The sequence below is a fragment of the Camelina sativa genome, chromosome 7, assembly GCF_000633955.1.
Source record: "Camelina sativa cultivar DH55 chromosome 7, Cs, whole genome shotgun sequence".
In the NCBI taxonomy this organism is placed as follows: Eukaryota; Viridiplantae; Streptophyta; class Magnoliopsida; order Brassicales; family Brassicaceae; genus Camelina; species Camelina sativa.
This window is the reverse complement of record NC_025691.1, coordinates 12,754,188-12,764,966: the sequence shown is the minus strand read 5'-3', so window position 1 is coordinate 12,764,966 and position 10,779 is coordinate 12,754,188.

Genomic DNA, 10,779 nt, shown 5'->3' with positions numbered 1-10,779 from the left:
GAACTCACCTTCAAACACCTTTCGAGTTTGTTTATGTTGAAGTGGACTTCAAAAATCGGTAGCGTAGACCACTTCGCGTGGTACATCAGTTCACTTTTCTTTCTTTGTATTAACACTTGGTTATTTTTGTTTCAGCTCACTTCGAGCGAGGTCAGTTTCCTCCTACCTTTGCGAAGTATTTTTTTCGAATCTACAGTGGTCAAATTGCTTGGGATTCCTTTTCATGTGAACTCATTAGAGAATCCGGATTGAGACTCAGGAACCGTTCTTACATTCGTTCTTTTCCTCCCCGGGTGTTCGACACTTTCTCAATGGGTTACAGAGAGGAGAGAGCTTTCAAGAAAGGTCTTGAGAACGCAGAGAAGGAGGTGAGAAGATTGATCTCAACTGCCCTTGCTGAGGGCAAAGCTCGCATTCCCTCGAAAGAGAAGAACACTAACACCCCAGCCCTCGAAGCGAGCGCAGCTCTTGCTCCGACCTCCGAATCGTTTGAACCTCCCTTGATTGTTATTTCGGATTCAGCAGATGAATCCAGGGAGAAAGGAGCTCCCCTCCCGTCTAACGACAGTAATCAGACTAAGGGCAGCTCGAAGCAGCCCGAGCAGACCAAGACTGAAGGCAGCTCGAAGCAGCTCGAGCAGTCAAAAAAGAGGAAAGAACCTGAGAAACCCCGTGCCCGAACTAGCTCCGCAGGAGATGAGCGAGGTAAATAAAGTTCGAGGGAAGGAGATTCCTCTTTCGATAAAAGGTCCGGTGACCCTAGTCGCGCTAAAGAGTCAGGAGGTTCTTCTAACAAACTTCCCCCTGAAAGAAAACCGTCACTCACCTCGTGGTAAGTATAAGCTTTGCCTATGAAATGATTATTCGCTTAGTGGAGTAACCTAGTTTACTTGAAGTAGCTCCCCCTGTCTCTCCAGCGGGCTTGAAGAGAAGCTATATTCGTCCGAAAGTTTGCATCCCGCCTTTTCCTGACATGTAGGAGATCAATCGGGGAAACTTTTTTCGGTTCGTAGATAAAGTCGGCAAGTTTAGCGTCGAAATGACACAACTTTCTCTTTTAGTAAATCAGTTTACTAACTTTCCCTCTTCACAAATGATGATTGAGTTCAATAATTCTGTGGCGTCATTTGAGGATCAGTTGTTTGCTTCTCCCTCGGTCTCCGAAGTAACAAGGCCTCAAAGCAAGGTGGCCGAACTGGAGGGCCAGGTGGCCGTATATGCCCGACTTGAGTCTGAAAACACGAAGACCGTAGAGAAAGCTGAGCAGATCCAGACTCAGATGAAAAAAGCTGAAATCGAAGTGTTGGACCTCAGGGTTGTAAATGAAGATATGAGGGGGAAGTTAAGGGAAGGCCGAAGATCTCTACCACGAAGCAGTTGAGAGCGAGAAGACCGCACAGGACAAGCTCCGTGAGATCATGCTTCACAACCAGCTCTTGGAAGGCGGGAATAGCTGCGAGATTGAGAGAGTCTAGAGAGAGGAGCGGCAGTCTCTGAGGCGGTCTCTTTGTCCCTTGATCAAAGACGTGAAGGCGCACTTCGACAAACGTGAATGGCTTGCTCCGGCGTAGATCCGAGCTGCCGAAATTAAGGCTAACCGGATGCTGATGGAAGAGATTTCACGTGGGGAGATCGAGGACATTGAGGCTGAGCTCGGGATACTCTGACATGACAAAGAAAAAGCCGAGACTGATGTCGCGAAGGTAAACCTCCGTGACTTTGATCTTTCTGCATAATCCAGTCTTTTGGTGGACACTCCTCCAGAGCTTTTTTGCACTGAGCCTCTTTTGAGCATCACAATCGACGAGTCCAAGACTAAATTCGGGCAAATGTCAAATCAGGAACTGGAATTCATTCGAACTAACACGACTTCAGGAGTAGCCGCACCAGAAGTGACTCTGACCGAGCTCTTTCATGAGATTCCTTTGGAAGTGGCTGATGCTACAACTGAGCCAGGCTCCGTTCCAAATTCATGAACCTTATGAATTTAATCAGGGGTTGTTCTGGTCCATGTGACCCCCCATTTTGTTGCTTTTGCCCCTTTTTGTTTTAAACTTAGTTCGATATTTTTGGTTGCGGTGACCATCCCGAATAAGAATACTCTTGATATAATTTTATCGGTTTCGTTTCATATTTCTTCGATTTTACGATTTGATCCTTTATTGACGAAGTAAGACCTTAGTTTTTTTATATAAAGTAAATGATTTGTTTTAATGATCGCACGAACTAGTACTTCGATTCAAGGGCCTTTTGATATATCATGGTTTTTAGGTGTTTTTAACCATGATATAAGGAGTCTTTCAGAGTTTTTTGAATTGTTTTTTGGTTCTTTGTGAGTCTTTACAGGTTTTATAGGATTTAGCATGGATAGGAGCATAATGGAGCTAAATAGAAGGATTTGGAGCACATTCAAGCATTGAGGCTTAGCTGAGAAGTTGGGAGAGATTTCACGTGGGGAGATCGAGGACATTGAGGTTGAGCTCGGGATACTCTGACATGACAAAGAAAAAGCCGAGACAGATGTCGCGAAGGTAAACCTCCGTGACTTTGATCTTTCTGCATAATCCAGTCTTTTGGTGGACACTCCTCCAGAGCTTTTTTGCACTGAGCCTCTTTTGAGCATCACAATCAACGAGTCCAAGACTAAATACGGGCAAATGTCAAATCAGGAACTGGAATTCATTCGAACTAACACGACTTCAGGAGTAGCCGCACCCGAAGTGACTCTGACCGAGCTCTTTCATGAGATTCCTTTGGAAGTGGCTGATGCTACAACTGAGCCAGGCTCCGTTCCAGATTCTTGATCCTTATGAATTTAATCAGGGGTTGTTCTGGTCCATGTGACCCCCCTTTTGTTGCTTTTGCCCCTTTTTTGTTTTAAACTTAGTTCGATATTTTTGGTTGCGGTGACCATCCCGAATAAGAATACTCTTGATATAATTTTATCGGTTTCGTTTCATATTTCTTCGATTTTCCGATTTGATCCTTTATTGACGAAGTAAGACCTTAGTTTTTTTTTATATAAAGTAAATGATTCGTTTTAATGATCGCACGAACTAGTACTTCGATTCAAGGACCTTTTGATATATCATGGTTTTTAGGTGTTTTTAACCATGATATAAGGAGTCTTTCAGAGTTTTTTGATTTGTTTTTAGGTTCTTCGTGAGTCTTTACAGGTTTTATAGGATTTAGCATGGATAGGAGCATAATGGAGCTAAATAGAAGGATTTGGAGCACATTCAAGCATTGAGGCTTAGCTGAGAAGTTGGGAGACAAGTGCAGAAGTATGCATCGACCGATGCAACTGATGGCATCGATCGACACAGAGCCAAAGACGAAATCAGAAGTTTTCCCAAAAGTTTTGAAGATTTACAAAGTTGTCCCAAAGTTTTCTATATTTGCATCATTAGACCCTGGACGTGTTTTAGGAATATAAATAGGTTTTCTAGGTCATTATTTAGACCTAAGCTTTATTTTTCCCTGCAACCTTCTGAGAGAAAACCCTGAGAGATTTTTAAAGAGCTTTTGGAGAGAAGATTCTGAACTCCTTTTTTTCTTCCTTTAATCTCTTAATGCTATCTATTTTATTCATGATTTGTGTTCTTACAATTATGTTTGAGTAGATCTGCTTGTTAGGTTTAGGGTTTCTCATTAGGGATTTCATGGATTGTTAGATTGATTTATTGTTTGGATTTATTATCTTTCTTGTTCTTCACCATAGGTTGTTCTTAATGCTAGATCTTTGATTAGTCATCTGAATTTAGATCTTAGGATTATTGATTGATATGAGAATATAATTAATTTTCCTAACAAAAATCTTTGGTAAGCAAAATTACTTTTTGCAAAGAGATTTGAATTAGTGATTTTGTGAACTTATCAAAGCAAAGAGATTTTCATTGAGAACTGATTTATTTTACAATTGTGTTTAGAGTTCAAGAATGGTGCTTAATTATTGAATCATGCTTGCTTAATTAATTGATATGATTTTCCATGATTTCCAGAGAATTTCCCTAGGCCTAACGTTTCATCCATCTGAATTTACATCTCTTTTATTTTCTATTTAATCTTGCAATTTAATTACAATATTTCTGTTTAGCGTAATTAAAATATTATTAGATCTATTGTGTGAATCTGGAGTCTTTGTGAATTTGATCCCTAAGTACTACAATTGATCTCTTAATTTGAGAGAATAGCTCAAGGTTAAATTTAAGCATATCACCTTCGAAGTAAGACTTTAGCTCAAAAATTTACGAAGTTACGAAGTTAGTCTTCAGTTTAATAATTTACGAAGTTAGACTTCGATTTAATAATTTACGAAGTTTGACTTCGGTTTAAAGCTTAAGAAGTTTGACTTTCGTTAAAAGCTTACGAAGTTTGACTTCGGTTTCAAAGCTTACGAAGTTTGAAGTTTGACTTCGGTTTGATGACTTACAAAGTTAGACTTCGGTTTAAAAGCTCACGAAGTTTGACTTCGGTTTGATGACTTACGAAGTTAGAATTTGGTTTAAAAATTATTAAGCTAGACCTTAATTTTTTAGAGTAGAAAGCATAAATAGACTAGTGAAGTCGTGTATTGTGTAAGCTAGTCGAAAACCTTTTGGATTTTAATAATAAATTGCTGGACCCGAAGTGGGCTGCCTACGTACACTTCTCGGGATCAAGCCAGTCGTGGTTCGGTACAATGCTAATTAAAGTACAAATTAATTGTAGAAACGCTTGAGGTGCAATGAATTCCACGATCTTCAGACTGGATTTCCCTTGGAATCTTCCAGACGATAAACGCCGTTTCAAACTCCGCAAGTGATTTTGTATGGTCCCTCCGAGTTGATTCCAAGTTTTCCCACGTTTTCCTCCTCGATATTCTCGTGAACTTTCCAAAGAACCAGGTCTCCTACCGCTAATTCTCTTCCCCAAACTTTGGAGTTGTAGTAGCAAGCTACAGTGTTTTGGTAGTTTTGCATCCGAGCTAAGGCCTGATCCCGGCGCTCATTTATGACATCCAAGGTATCTAGCAGGAATTCTTCATTATTGGTTGGGACTACGACGTCGACTCCATATACTAAAGAAAATGGTGTTTTATTAGTTCCCCATTGGGGTGTGGTTCGAATTTCCCAGAGTACGCTTTGCAGCTCGTCTGGCCATCTTCCGTCCAGTCTTTTCTTGAGGTTGGATAATATGACTTTATTCATTGCTTCGGCCTGTCCATTTCCCTGTGGGTAACGCAAAGGCGACTTATTAAGTCGTATCTTCCATTCTGCAAAAAATCCCTCAAACTGCGAGGAGATAAATTGCGGACCGTTGTCCGTGACAATTTCGTACGGAACCCCATATCGGTAGATTATGCTTTTCAGCACGAACTGCTTCACTTGCACATGCGTTATGGCTGCACAAGCTGCTGCTTCTACCCATTTGGAAAAGTAATCAGTAAGCACTAATACATACTGAACCCCTCCTGGCCCCCGATGTAAAGGACCGATAATGTCCATCGACCATCTCATGAAAGGATAGGGTGCTGACACCGAGGATATAGCTCAGTAGGCTGATGGATAGATGGAGCATGCTTTTGGCATTTTTCACAAGTATGGGCGTACTCTTCACAATCGACGAGCATGGTGGGCCAAAAATATCCTTGCCTTTTAATCTTGAAGGCAAGAGTGCGACCTCCGGAGTGATTGCCGTTAGGGCCATTGTGGACAGCTCTTATTAGTGCAGCAGATTCCTTGACAGCCACGCATGTTAAATATACCAGTTACGCTTCGACGTAAAAGTACTCTGTTATATATGCAATACCGCACACTGACAATCTCCTATCCCCCCATTGTTAGTGGGCGTGGTCCTCACAAGCTGCTGCAGGATCATGGCTGTGTCATGGTTCGGTGGGCTAGGTTGATCCGGTGCAGGAACTTTTGTATTGGCCTCCAGCTCATTATTAGAAAGTTGTCTGATTTTCGGAGTTTCCACAGCGGGTGGTGAAGTCGTAATTGGAAGAAGGTCACGAGTTGCCTCTTCGGCTGCTAGCTTTTTCTTTATGGCTCGAGTTATTACACTTGAGTTCTCTAGACGTATGCTTGGGTATTCGATGATTTCGACCAGAATGACTCGTGTCATGGTGGGGTCCGAAGTCGATGCTAACGCATTTGCAGCGAAGTTCTCACTTTGCGGGATCTTAGGTGAATTCGTGGGCTGCCGCTAGGTAAGCTTCCATGCGCCCATCTTTAGCCTCGTACTCTCCCGAAATTGATTGGCTACTAACTGTGAATCTCAAAAGACTTTGAGCTTTTTGACGCCAATCCCCACAGCAAGGCGAAGTCCAGCCAAGAATGATTCTTATTTGGCCTCATTGTTTGATGCGCTAAAACCCAAGCGAAATGATTGCTCGATAACTTCGCCTGTTGGAGAACTAAGGCGAACTCCGATCCCTGCACCAGTCTTTGAAGAAGCTCCGTCCATGTGCAAGGTCCAGGGAACCTCGACGTCGTCCTCGACCGGGCTGGTAAGTGGTAATTCTATGAGGAAGTCTACTAAAACCTGTGCCTTCGCACAAGTTCGAGTTCGGAAGTCGATGTCATATTCACTCAATTCGACAAACCATTTGGCTAACCTGACCGACTGACTCGGACTGTGGAGCATCGTACGAAGTTGTTGCGTTGTCAGTACGATGATTGAGTGAGGCTAGAGGTATGGCCTCAGCTTCCTCGCTGAGGTTACCACGGCCAAGGCTAATTTTTCTATCATCGGATACCTAGATTCAGCTCCCGTGAATGACTTACTGACATAAAAGATTGGCCTCTGTTTGCCCCTTTCTTCACGAACTGATACACCCAAATTCGAGGATCACTCAGCCGGATTAGAAAAGATAGAAACTCGCCAAGGTGCAAGGTGCAACAAGGGAGATTTGATGGATTGAAGGGTCGCACAGCAGTTGCGGAAGGCTGCTGATATTCCCAACTCCAATCGCTGCTAGATATGACACACTAGTCCAACAAAAGGAGGCTGTTGCTTGGATATTACACAGCAAGAAACAAAGAAATGTTCTAGACAAAGAACAAAGAGATATACTCATAAAATGAAAAGAAAAATTGATTGATGATTCTCAAATGAGATTACATGAGTTTATATAGTGATAAGAAACTTGGTAACAAAGCCAAGTATTGATTATTTTTTAAACTAAAAGACATTAAATATAGATAGTTGAATGAAGACCCAAGACTTGAAGTTTTCCTTCCCAATGTATTCTTCCCAAGGTGTCCATCCCAAGGTGAGTTGAACTACATTTCCGTCATCCCTCTTTGACCACAAAATAAAGTGATTATTTTGGACTTTCTTGGACTTGAATTAGGCTCAAAGTGGGCTGGACTTGATAGATATCATCTCCAATAGTTTTTCCCATGCTCTCTTTGGCCATAATCTCTTGAGTAAGCCCATGAAGTGCATTCCTTAGCTTCCTAGCTTTTGTTCTAGTCATTGGTCCTTCAGGTACAAACAATGGTTCCTCAGCTACAAGCTCCTCTGATTCAAGCTCAGCTACATATTCCTCAGGTTCAAGCTCAGCTACAAGCTCCTCCTCCTTAGCTCCATCTATGATCACATCACGAACTATGACTCCACTTACCGCACTCAGGTTTTGCCAAAACTGGTGGTTCGGACAAATACGTTTTTAGCTGAGAAAATGCTTCTTCGCACTTCTCGTCCCATGCCAACTACTTCCCTCGTTATTTCAGCAACTGGTAGAAGGGAAGGCATTTATCCGTAGACCGGGAAATGAAATGATTGAGTGCTGCAATTTTTCCGTTTAGACGCTGCACCTCCCAAAGGGTTTTGGGAGAACTCACAGACAAAAACGCATTGATTTGCCTCGGGTTTGCTTCTATACCTCGTTCTGTAACAATGTATCCTAAGAATTCTCCTGAAGGGACCACAAATATACACTTCGTGGGACTAAGCTTCACCCCAAACCGATTTAGGACTTCGAAGCAATCTTTTAGATCTGCGAGGTGCAAACCCGCCTCCAAGAATTTTCCTAACATATCATCAATGTGAACCTCCATGGTTTTCCAGAGCTGCCTTTCGAACATCCTGTTAACTAATCATTGATAGGTTGCCCCGACATTTTTCAGCCCGAAAGACATTACTTTGTAACAATAAGTTTTGTGGTCCGTAATGAAAGCCGTATTCTCTTGATCTTCCAAGTTCACGAGGATTTGGTTATAACCAGAGAAGGCATCCATAAAGTACATCAGTTTGTGCCCCGAAGTCGATTCGACTAGCCTATCTATATGCAGAAGTGGGAAACCGTCCTTTGGGCATGCTTTGTTTAAATCAGTGAAGTCGACGCAGACTCGTGACTTCCCATTTTTCTTTTTTACGACTACCGTATTTACAAGCCACTCCGGATACTTTACCTCTAGGATTTGGCTGGCACTGAGTAGTTGGTCAACTTTCTTATTGACAATGTCAGCTCGCTCAGAGCCAAGCTTCCGTCGTTTCTGTTTTACTGGCCGGAAGGTCGGATCCACATTTAGCTTGTGCGAGATGATGTCAGGGCTGATTCCAGTCATCTTGTCCACTGACAATGCAAAGGTAGCCATATATTCCATGAGGAAAGAAATCAAGTTGGCTCGGAGTTCGCTCTCCAAACCTGCACCTATCTTGATCTCTTGATCCGGGAACTTTCCATTAATAAATATGGCTTCGGTGAGATCGCCTTTGAGTTGTTTTCGAACTGGATTCTTTGCGACCTCGTGATGTGTTTGCTATTGAATCAGCAGCTTGTGACTCGCAAGATAACAGCTCCTTGCCACTCTTTGGCTTCGTAAAATCTCCCGAACTCCGAGTGGGGTTGGGAATTTAACACACTGATGATACATTGACGGAATTGCCTTCATATGATACAACCATGGTGTTCTCATAATTGCATTATAGGCCGCGGGTCGGTCAAAGACCATGAACTCTATCTTTTTGACCACTCGTTGGGTGGACACTGGCAAAGTGATTTTCCCTAGGGACATTAATGGCTCGCTTGTAAACGAGACCAGAGGTGATGGGGGACCCATAATGTATTCTTTTCCAATGCCCATTCTCATAAGTGTTTCAGAAAAATTAAATCTACCGAACTACCGATATCTATCAGGATACGACACACTTCATAGTTTGCAATGTCTAGCGAAATGACTAGGGCGTCATCATATGGGGAATCTAAATCCTCGGTCTCCTTTTCCGAAATGGTAACCTCGGGAAGATCACTGCTGGTAAGCTTCATTCGCTTAAGGCACGGACTAGTGAGCTTCCTTTAGTGATCTTTAATTGTTGTTATCGAATTGCAAAATAGACGCGATCCATCCATGATGACGTCTATTCTCTTTTCCGGCCCGGTATTCTCATCTGATTGCTTCGGCTTCTTGGGAGGTGGAGCATCTTCGTCGACTTCGGATGCTGGTTCTGGTTGAACTCGTCGATAGTCACGTTTGGTATTTCGCCAGACACAAAATTTTCTGCAAGTAGATATATTAGTTTCTTGCAACTCTAGTTGAATGTCCATTGGCTTTGTGTAGCTCACAGTATTGTTGTCAACACGGATCCATTTATTACTTGGGAGGACTCCGCTTGTTGAGCGGGGTGAGAACGGTGGCTTGGACGATGATCCGCTTGGGTAACTTTTCTGTGGAGATTTATCAACCGCGAAAGTTCCTAGTCCGGACTTCAACATCGGGGAAGGTGTCTTCTTGGATGGTGCCTCGAACCGAGGCTTGGTAGCCGCCTTGTACTTTTGAGTTGCAGCTGCTTTCTCTTCTTCCGCGACTATCCAGTTCGAGGCTCTATGTAGCACATCCTGAATTGTGGGGACCGGGTTGATGGTTAATTCTTCTTGAAAACGAGACTCGTGCCACAGGCCATTTTTCAGCGCTGCCAGGGCAATTGAGTCAGATAGCCCCGGTATCTGGACTTAAATTTCTTTGAACTTCGTAATATACGAGCGAAATGACTCTCCAGCCGCTTGGCTAAAATTCCAAAGCTGGGTGTCGGTTACTGCTGTCTCGATTAAACTCGAGTATTGTTTGATAAGCGAAGCTGACAACTCCGTAAAGTTCTCAATTGAACCTACTGCTAAAGATGCGAACCACAACAAAGCTGGTCCACAAAGAGTTTCTGCGAACAGCTTGCAATATCCGACATCGGCTTCGTGAGGCTCGAGGTCCACTCGACTTGCTGTGAGCAAAAAGGTCTTAAGATGCGTAGTCGGATCTCCTTTGCCCTCATAGCTCGTGAACTTGATTTTTCCAGTGTCCTTAACATGGACTCCTGCTATCCGAACTGAAAAAGGTGTCTGCTTGGATTCCTCAATTACCCGTAAGATGTCGGGCGCTAAAGTGGTTGCGCTATGTACTCTAGATTGCATCGCTCAGATCTCGTCCTGCATTCGATGGACCTCAGGATTAGAGGCGAAGTTTGGAGTGATGCTTTCGTGGAGGATGGCTCCTCCTGCCGGGAGGAAGCCGAACTAGGGTAGGCAAAGCAGTCGTACCTTCGACTCCTACCGAAGTGAGGTTTTCACAAGAAGACGAAGTTGCGACTTGGGGAGTGACCGGGAGTGGGAACACGATCTTGGTTGCTGGTGGCGTTGTTGTTTGAGTTGACGCTTGCTGTGGGGTAAATGGTGGAATGATACCACTGAAGTCCAAAGCGCGCCGCCGTGGGGCTTGCTCGGAGGAGAGGAGGTCTACTCGATCAGCATATGCACAGTGAGATGCGGACTCGATCGGCATATGCACGGTGAGATGC